Source organism: Poecilia latipinna, unplaced genomic scaffold, assembly GCF_001443285.1.
Source record: "Poecilia latipinna isolate Pla-1442-1.1 unplaced genomic scaffold, P_latipinna-1.0 Scaffold241, whole genome shotgun sequence".
Classification (NCBI taxonomy): domain Eukaryota; kingdom Metazoa; phylum Chordata; class Actinopteri; order Cyprinodontiformes; family Poeciliidae; genus Poecilia; species Poecilia latipinna.
The window spans coordinates 92,552-102,633 of record NW_015112857.1 but is presented as its reverse complement, the minus strand read 5'-3'; the positions used below and the strand labels follow the sequence as shown (position 1 = coordinate 102,633).

At 37.6% G+C, this 10,082-nt stretch overlaps 1 long non-coding RNA gene across 1 annotated transcript; it reads left to right on the top strand.

Moving 5' to 3' along the window:
- The first annotated feature begins 1,928 nt into the window (after positions 1-1,928).
- On the top strand, positions 1,929-8,802 carry LOC106947433 (uncharacterized). The gene is made up of 2 exons (XR_001424991.1): positions 1,929-2,015; positions 5,374-8,802. It is a non-coding gene; the product is annotated as an uncharacterized LOC106947433 (long non-coding RNA).
- The last annotated feature ends 1,280 nt before the right edge of the window (positions 8,803-10,082 follow it).

The window sequence follows — 10,082 nt, the reverse complement described above, 5'->3', positions numbered from 1 at the left end:
TTTTTTTTAAATTTTTTTGTGGAGGAAAAAAAAAAAAAAAAAAAAAAAAAAAAAAAAAAAAGTTGTGGTTAATTTTGAAATGAAAGAAAACTTTGCTCTTAGCCAATTTTTTGGAATCCAGTGCAACTGGTTCCCTTCGGAGGTCACCACTTGTGGTGACAAACGTTATCATGTGGACAAAGTAACATAGATGACAAGTCTGGGCTAACATGGATAGGTTAGAGAAGCATTGTTCTGAGTTTTCAACATCTCTAGGAGCATCGTTTCATCCATCGTCAGAAAATAAATAGATGATTCAGCTGTCAGCTATCAAGACATGATGAGTGATAGATTTTCATGTGGGAGAATATGGCTAGGCACCAAAAATATGGTTCTCCGTCTGCTGGAAGCTGTGAAATGAAACAAAAAAGAAAATCCTTGTTGAAAGACAGGCATTAAAAACCAATCACGGGAAGTCCTGCGGAACATGGTGTTGGTGGTATCATGCTTTTAGGGATTATTTCCATGGAAGCTCGTCAGAGTTTATGGAAAAACAGATTATGCAAAATCCAATGCAGACCTGGGAGAAAACTTCCAAGAGACTAACCCAAGTCTCTAGTAGGTAAATGACTTGGGACTTGTTCAGAGGGTCACCTTATGGACAACAAACCTTGACGTACGGCCAGAGATACGATGAAATGGCTTAGATCAAAGCAAATTCATGTGTTAGAATGGTTAGATCAATCAGCAGACATAAACTCAACACTTTAAAAGTAATTCTCACAAATCCTACCTGTCCAGTCTGACTGAGTTGGAGTTGTTTTGCAAAGAAAGATGCCCAAAGTTCTGAGTCTGTATATGAACAAAGGTGGTGCAAAAGACTCAATTCATTAAAGAAAAAAAATTGTTAAAGTTTTATAATTGGGAGCAAATATAAATTCACACAATATGCATTTGCATACATGCATTTGTAAGAACAATGCAAACATGTTTCTTCCACTTTATATACTATTTTGTGTTAGTCTGTGATATGAAAGCCCAATAAAATACACTGTTGTTTCTATTTATAATGTGACCAAATGTGAAAATATTCATGGAGTGTGTGAACATTGTGTTATGTGCTTTAAATCAACAAATTTCCACTTATGCTGGCACAGATAACTTGCCTACCTGATGACTCTGCTACACAATCCAAATGATTTAGATGTAATTATATTATATTATATATATATATATATATATATTCTGTTGTGTTATTTGTTACTTTCTCTATGGTGTTTGACGTGTAATTGTAAGAAAAATGAGATATACCATTTTCTCTCTTTTTTACCCTTTCAACTATTTGAAGGTTGCGAAGACAGAAAACACATCATGTAAGAGTAAAAGACTTCAGTCAAATGAAAGATTGCTTAAAGTCAGAACTGCCAAAGCTTTATGCCCATGATTTATCTTGTTACCAATAGATCAAATTCACTTCAAGGCAGTCATAAAAATGTATGAGAATGTAAATGGCTGAGTGACCCATTTGTCTTGTGTTAAAGTGGCAAATGTAACATGCTTCTCATCCTGAGTGATAAGCCCAGGCTTCACTCTTTTATGAAGGATTCGTTGTTGAGGGTGAAGCATTTTGCATTTTATTCAGGATATCCTGATATAGCACAGTAAATGTAACTCAGTCTAGGTAATATTGTAGATCATGGTGTCATTTTTCTTTTGTTTGAAAAATAATTACTAAAAATGTAATTTTTTTTATCAGTATGCTGCTGTATGCTTCTTAATTTTGAAGCTTCTTTCCTTCACAATGATCAAATATCCATTTGTACTCAGACAGTTTGCAGGTTATTATAAAAAATATCACATATGACTTGCTTTATTTTATTTATTTATTTTTAGTTAGTCAGTTTTTTTTTTTAACATTTAAATGACTCACATTTTGGTCTGCAGCGGGAAAAACTGTAATCCAAAAACCTCAGTGGACGAAACAAAATCCCATCATGCAACCAAAACTCAATTTTTCCTGCAGGACACAGTGAGTGGTGAGTAAATCAAAGGGCAGCTTTTTTACCTCACACAAATTGACACATGTATACACACTCTCAGACTGCTGCACACACACACACACACACACACACATGCACACACACACACACACACACACACACGCGCATACACACATATTTGCGTGGCTATCTTTGTGGGGACTTTCCATTGACTTCCATTCATTTCTACAGCCTAAACCTGACCTTTACCCTTTTCCTAACCCTAACCATCACATACCTAACCCTAACCAAAACTCAATTCATACCTTAGCCCTAAATCTGACTCCTGACCCAAAAACAGGGTTTCCCCTTGTGGGAACCAGGCTTCTGTCCCCACAAGGAGCAATTGGTCCCCACAACATAGTATATGTCAGGAAAATCGTCCCTACAAGGTATTACAAACAAACGCGCACACACACACACACATAGTCCGAGGCAGCAACATGCATACATTAGTCGACAAGGCAGTACACTAAGGTAGTTTATGCTGCTTGTCAGTTGGAGGGCGTGATGAAGTAATGATTAATATGGGGGATGTTTGAAAATGTAAATCTGTGCTGCAGCACAAATAAACCAGGGGGTTTTTGGGGATGATTAAATGGACATTTCACAGTTGATTGAGCATGCAAAAAGTCATCCATTTTGCCCTAACTCTGTAAACAGCGATGGCTTCCCCCTTTTCCTGTGAACTATATGACGGTCGTTGTGGTTTTATATGCACACACAGGCCATTGAAGACGAATGAGTGGCTCAATTTATATAACCACTGGGATCCCCTGATTAGGTAATTTATATGGGGGACAGGTTTATAACTGCTAACGCACCGTCATGTCCCGCAACAATTATTCCTGGAATCCGGCTGTAAAAGCAGGCTGTAAATTTTACATTTTTCTTTGGCTGTCACCTGGGCCCATAACCGGAGGTCTGATTTCCAATCAATCTTTTTTTTATGAATGAAGGGCAATTACACTGAGAGAGAGAGAGAGAGATAGACTTTGCAAATTGATCCAAGTGAAAGAGTGACATGCATAGTGTCTTGATAAGGTTGCCCTCATCGGCCTTGGGGGTTCTGAAAGTCTTTGAGTAGGTATGTGTTTTTAATGGGTCAGAAAGTCAACTTTACTGACCCATGTAAATGTAAATTAAAGAGCAAAGAAATCACGAAGGACAAAATTGCATGAGTAAAAAAAGAAACAACAACAACCAGATTCGACACCATAGAAAGGAATTAGGGGAGGATATTAAGTATTAGTTAATAAAATTCTTGAAGTTATAATTAAACCCATTTGTTTATACAGGTAACATTCAATAAAGGCTAAAATTTTAACACAAACAAATTGTTTTTTGGTCACAAACCATTCCTTAACATGTGGATTTAAATTTAATTCACACATTATTCACATTCATTGTGTATTCAGTAAGGTGGCAAGCTTGCATTGGTTGTAATATGAATGGATACATCAAATTAGCAGAGCAATAGTATTACAAGTGGTTGAGATTCAGATTGTCTTGGATCAAGAATTTAAGTTTGTATCTCATTGTAGATAGCTTAGTGACTGTAATATGAGCTTCTTCATGCTGCCACAGTTGTGGAAAATTAATGGGACATCTTAACTGTGGCTGCCAGAAAAAAAAAAGAAAGAAAAGGTTCAAATGCCACCCTCTGAGGACAGTTTTCTCCAGCTGTATTAGCAACATTGTTAATGATGTAGTCAGTCTGGCTAGAAAAACTGAACCCTGAAGCAGTTGTTGCTAATGAATAGCCCATCTGTGGTTGCTATGCTAAATGTTTACTTGCTTTGAAAATATTTTTAAAGGTTTATATTCAGCTTGGATTTTATGCTAAGCTCTAATTTTACCAGTGTGATAATATAAATGTTTGCTTGCTAGCAAGCAAGACAGTTGACAAGGATGAAACCCTGAGGTTTGTGAGCAAAATGATTGAATTACATCTTGTAAGTAGAGATTTTAAAAGTTTGTGTACCTTTTTAACTAATTTAGAGACACACTAATATTGAAATCAAACTTGCAAGTTAAGGCGGTCATTTAAAATTTTCCAAATTAGCAAAAGTTGTCAGAGAAAATGGCAGCTAAAATAGAGTTGAATAGATTTCAAAAGTTCACTGTCATTTCCAAAACGGTCCATGCCCTCCCTAACTGCAAACCAGATATTTTATTTGTTTGTTTGTTTCTTATCACTATCAAGGGCAAATTGGATGACTTCATGAATGTGCTATCAAGAAAGATCCAGCCGAGGTGTCTGTTGTGACGGGGGGGATCCTCTACACCCAAAATGGGAACCTGCTTTTTTTTTTCTAAAGAGTAATTTATTGTATCAAGTGAGTAAAATTATGTAAAAATGAAGAAAATAAAATTAAATAACACAGAGTAAGTACACTTTATAATTTGATTGGAGTTAGCTGCGTGGTAAACCCTCCTCATAATATAAAACATAGATTCAAATCCACCCAAATAAAACATGCAACTCTCTGCATCTTTCTGCTTTACTATATCATGGCGCCAACTTAAAAAAAAAAAAAAAAAAAACCCTCTGTATGCTACTTAAACATTTCTTTAACACAGTGGTCAGGCATTCATAGCAAATTGGTTTTGACACTCTTCTCAGCGTATGTTGGTTTGTTCTGGACAGCATCTGGTGCGAATTGGATGTGTGCTAAGTCCTTCAGTTGGGGTCCCGCCCCAGCATGGCTGCTTGTAAATGGCACACTCTTATGGAGACAAATCACCCGCTGGTCGGGTTTCAATGAAATGGTATACAGTTGGAGTACATAAATATAGCTGCAGGAAGCGCCGCTAACTGTGTGATACTCAGACGATGGACTTTTAGTGGCCAAGAGCCAGGTTTTCATTCCACTGAGACACAAGCCACTGCATAGGAGGGGGGTTGGGGGGGCTCACACTAGACAGTGTGTATGGAAATTAAATCTGTGGCAGAAAGCACGTTCAGATACTTTTCAACAGGCACATTTGGTTGAACAGATGAGATGGATGAACCATTAAATGGTGCACAGGAAACACAGAGGGCAGCTGTGTGCTGGCTTTGCAATGTGTAGAAAGGTTACAGCATTCATCTGGATTTTAATGTGTGTTTCAGTCAAACGGAGGCGAAGAGCTGGAGAGAAAAACCGACGACTAATCAAGAATGTAAAATATACGTACTTGTTCATTTCTTTATTTATCTATCGATTTAATTATTTATGCCAGAATTTTATATGCGATTATGTGTAAGCGGAAAACAGTACACTTGAGGAAATTAAAAAAAAAAGTGTGCATCTATGTGCTATTCCTGAGTTTAATGAAAATGAGTAACCGTTTTTTTTGTCTAATTTTGCAGAAGCTGTCACAACTGCGATTTCCTCTCAACCTCATACGTGTTCATTTCCAACTCCAAAACGATTCCCTGACAGCCAGCGGAGCACTTTACCATGAGACACCGCAGCACACAGTTCACAGATGAAATTAGCAGTTGCAGCTTTGAAGTTCGCAAGATACAAGGGGGGAAAAGCATTTTGCATCTCACATGGCTGACTACCCCATCATCTTGATATTTGTTCACAGCTGTCACACTGATTCTCCCTTCTCTTCGCCAGGAACAAGGGGATATTGTTCGTTCACTCCAGAGTGAAAGCACACAGGCACTCAACCTGTCGAAGACATGCTGGGCTTCACTGAGCTCTGAACTGGAAAATGCCTGCCACCTCCCCGCAGTTTTGGACTGTCAAAAGCAGTGGTTCTCAAACATTTTGTTGACACTGAATTCTGGGGAGACTCACATTAGGCCCGCTGTATAAAATTTTCCTCTCCGCTTTGAATCACACATCTTAGGGATAGTTGCATTTTAGTGAGATTTTATATTGTAGACCAACTGAAAGTTGCAAATATTTCCCAAAGAAGGAAAATAAGAGATGGTTTCTATTCATTTTTTTTTTTTTTTTTATTCACCCAAAAACTTTTAATAAAATTCAGTGCAACTTAAAAATTAAGTTAATTAAAAAGATGCAATTTAATTTCAGTATAAGCACATCTACTCTTTGAAGATTTCTTAGATGACATTATTGAAGCAAAAGCATCATGAAAACTGACGACATTCTGGGTATGGAGAACGTTAATCGGACAAGTTGCCACAAAGTCTATACTTGGGAGAAACTACAAAGATGTAAGATTTTGACAAAAGAACTAATTTGACCACAATGGAAGAATGATAAGAGGAAAGCTGTTATATAATAATAATAAAAAAACATTATAAGACAAATCAGCAGTTTTCCATGGGAGACACAAAAGTAATGGTAAAAAGTATTCTAGTCAACATCAAACAATACATGTGGAAAAAAAAAAATCGAGAATCTGTGGTGATACCTAAATACTGTCATCCACAGATGTCCTCTCTACAGTCTGATTGAGCCATAGTTATTTTGTAAACAGGAAGCATAGCTGTACAAAGCTAGAAGATATACAGTATACCCCCAAAGACTTGAAGCTGTAATTGCCCTAAAGGGCGACTGCGCAAAGTTTTGACTCGGAAAGGCTGAGCACCAATGCACAGAACATATTTTATATTTTTATTTGTAAAGAAAAATTCCTTCATTTCCTGACACTTTTTAATTTGCGTTGGTACCTCACAAAAATGAAGCATATGCTTGTAACTTGTTTAGGGCTCAGTGATGCTTCTACAATATAAGTTTACAATTTGCAACACTTTCTAGCATTTTAACATAGATTAATAAAACGGTCAGAAATCTGTTTTATGTTAAAATCCTCTCTAGGAATCAGAAAAAGTAAAATCCAAAAGTTCAAGTCAAACCCTCATGAGGTCACTTGCCTCTTATACACTGCTTGGATTGTGAACAAAATAAATATCACATTAGATTATACAAGCCAGTGCGCATAGTGATTTAAAACAAAATTCTCACTTTTTTCCCCCAATTAAAAATGTATCTCAAGTAAAAATCTGAGATGATTGTTTGCACATCAAGTCCCTTATATTCATGTTTATTCAGTTTGCAGATTTATTAAACGCTCGCTGGGAAAAATAGTTAAAACAACAACAACTCCTTTCAGTTGCCAGCATCCATGAAATGAAGTTTGAAAGTCACAGAGATGAATAATGCTCTTTGGCTTTGTTTGCACACCAACAGGCTGGCCTTCCACAAAGAACCAACAATGCATCGCTTTGAACTTGTATTTACGCAGGCGAGCACAAACATTTACCAAAAATACAGGTCCTTTCATATGTTATAATAGGGATGGCATGGCATTGTACATGTGCATATATCACAAATCAAAATATACAGCAGATCTGTTCTTTATGAGATCATGCGCATTACCAGCGTTGCCCTGGACCGAGCTGCATTCAGAAATGCACGCTAAGCACACAAGCCCAACCAGCTGCTTGTACTTACACCATGTTTCCTGACACCCTGTTTGGACTGAAAGAACGAGCAGCCTTATTAATCAGCTCTGAGAGGTACGCCATCCATCCAAGCACATGGCTGCCTTGATTGTGGGACATTTTAAAGGCCGTCAGGTCTATACAACGACTGTTAAAAGCAACGAGAACCGTATCTCTGTAAATTATTTAGCCAGGAGAGGGACGTAAATCATTATGAGTGTCAGATACTGAACATGGCACATGCTGCAGTGCAAAATGCACACAGAGAGACTATTCACGCTTGGTGCTGAGTGTGGGATTTAAAGCCCCATGTCGTCCACTGTTCTCTGCACAGCCCTGTCAACTTCAGTCGCAACTAATTCACAGAAGTTGATTATGAGTGATCGATTTCAAGAGTTTGTGCAATTATTTTCCACGTGGCAGGGAGCTCATGTGAACTGGAAGTGGTGGCTTATCCTACTTTGAATAAATCTCAGGGGTTTTATTTTTGGTTTCTTTTTTTTGTTTGTTTGTTTTTTGTTTGTTTGTTTTTTTACAGGATTGTTATTTTAAAAGCATGAATCTTGCAGGAAATCCATCCACAATAGTAGATAGTCAATTTACTGCTCAGTCTGAAGGTTTCAAAAAACAAACATAAAAAATGTTCTGAAAGGCATTTCTAGGACTGGGGGAAAAATTAGTAAAATTTGTTTGTAAGAAAAAAAATAATAAAAAAGAAAAATTCCTAAACACCTTTGAGTTATCATCCAATCTCATTGCTGCTTCACACAGTTATTCAAATATTCCATTTGTAATTCTTGAGAAGTGTTAGTTATTCCTGAACGTCTGTGCTCGAAGATCTGGCTTGTCGACAGGCTTCAGTGTGACTGACACACTCATCAAAATGAGAATCCTTCTTGCCTGAGGGAACTGTGATACCTGTCAAATGGTGGATATCTTTTAATGTTCCTGTCTCAAATGCATGTCAGAGCAAATGCCAAGTCATAACATCAGTTATTACCTGGATGTTCAACGCCTGATTCCTCTTATTTACGCAAGGGTTCAAAAGATCCCCTCAGTTGTCTTTCCCACTTTGTTTATGAAGAGAATCATAGCTGTGACAGTTTATTTTTTATTTATTCATTTTTTTTTGCATTCTTGCATTTTCAGTAAATTTCTTCTGTTTATTTATTTATTTTTGATTGACTGCTCAGGTGTGTGTCATGTGCAACTGCTGTGTGCTTCTTCTCCTGTAAGATGTAAATCCTTGAAGGTTACTAACTTGTAATTTCCTTCAGCTACCATTAGGCAGAAAATCTACCGTTCCAGATTTTAACATCAGACAGTTTACAGACTCTTGTGAACACCGGATATAAAGCATGTTCATACAATGGACTTTGTGTGTCTGTTTTAACTCTACAGCTAAGCAGAATAACAGGCTGTGTTAATGCATTTCATTCTATAATCTTTTTTTCTAGTTTTGATGATTACAAACTCCCGTTAGGTTACTCTACTATGATGAATCTGAGCTAATGTCTTGCTCCTGTTATTATACATAAGGTATAGTCTCTGTCTACCAACTCAGGCGACACTTGTAGTACCTGACAGGCCATCTGGAGTTGTTGTGTAGCCTACAAATAAACAGCTTATTCTGGGGATTCAAAGAAGATGTGCACATCATTCCAAACACTTCTAGATGCTTCAAACCCATCTGCATTCAAGGCCTGATTCATATCTCCCAGTTTGCTCTAATATTTGTTCAAAAACAAAGCCGGTGTCATCTGTAACTGCCCTGTTAGGACAATCCAAATTTTGTGCATGGTGATAGCAATAACAATACTCCCATTCAAAGGGGGGCAAACACAACAGACAAAGAAAACAATGGGTCAGAAAATGAGGAGCAGTAGAAGAAGTAGCCCAGTGGTGCCAATGCATGGCAGCCTGGTCTCTGCTAGGCTACAGCAGGTCAGATGTGGTTACAATCTAGTATCTTCCAACCACATAAATGTGTGCATTAATGGGTGGATGACTAAATGTAGTGTTAAGTGCTTTGGGGTGTTATGGACTTGGTCATTTACCATTTAAAAATATATTTTTTCCACAAAGTCAACTATCTAAGCACTTATTGGCACCCACAGAGGCCCATTTGTCTTTTCAACCATTCAATTTGTGAAAGATGAGAGGACATGCCACTCTACAAGGAAGATGAGGCTGCAAGAAAATATCTACAGGCCTGAACTCATCCATGTCTACAGTCAGAACAGTAATTATATACCATATACTACCAGCCCAGAAACTGGGTATGTAGCCACAGTAATGAACGAACCATCAAAGCTGAACGAGGCAGCAACTGACCTGAGAGAGAGAATCGTGGCCAGAATGAACACCAAACAGCCTGACGCCAATTGCAATGGCTGAGTAAATTACCATCAGAAAGTCTAATTGAAGATGTGAATGCAGCATTAAGATCTATCCCTACCAACACCATAACAGAAACTAATGAGCTGATATACAACTCAGCATCAGTGATCCTTGAGATGCCTGGCTATAAAAAGCAACCAATATCCATCATGGAAGAGACGTTTAGAGGCTAAAATCAAGAAAACAAGGAGGGAAGTGAGCGAACTGTCAGAGCTCCAAAGGGGTGCAATGAAAAGATCAGTACCTAAGTGCAG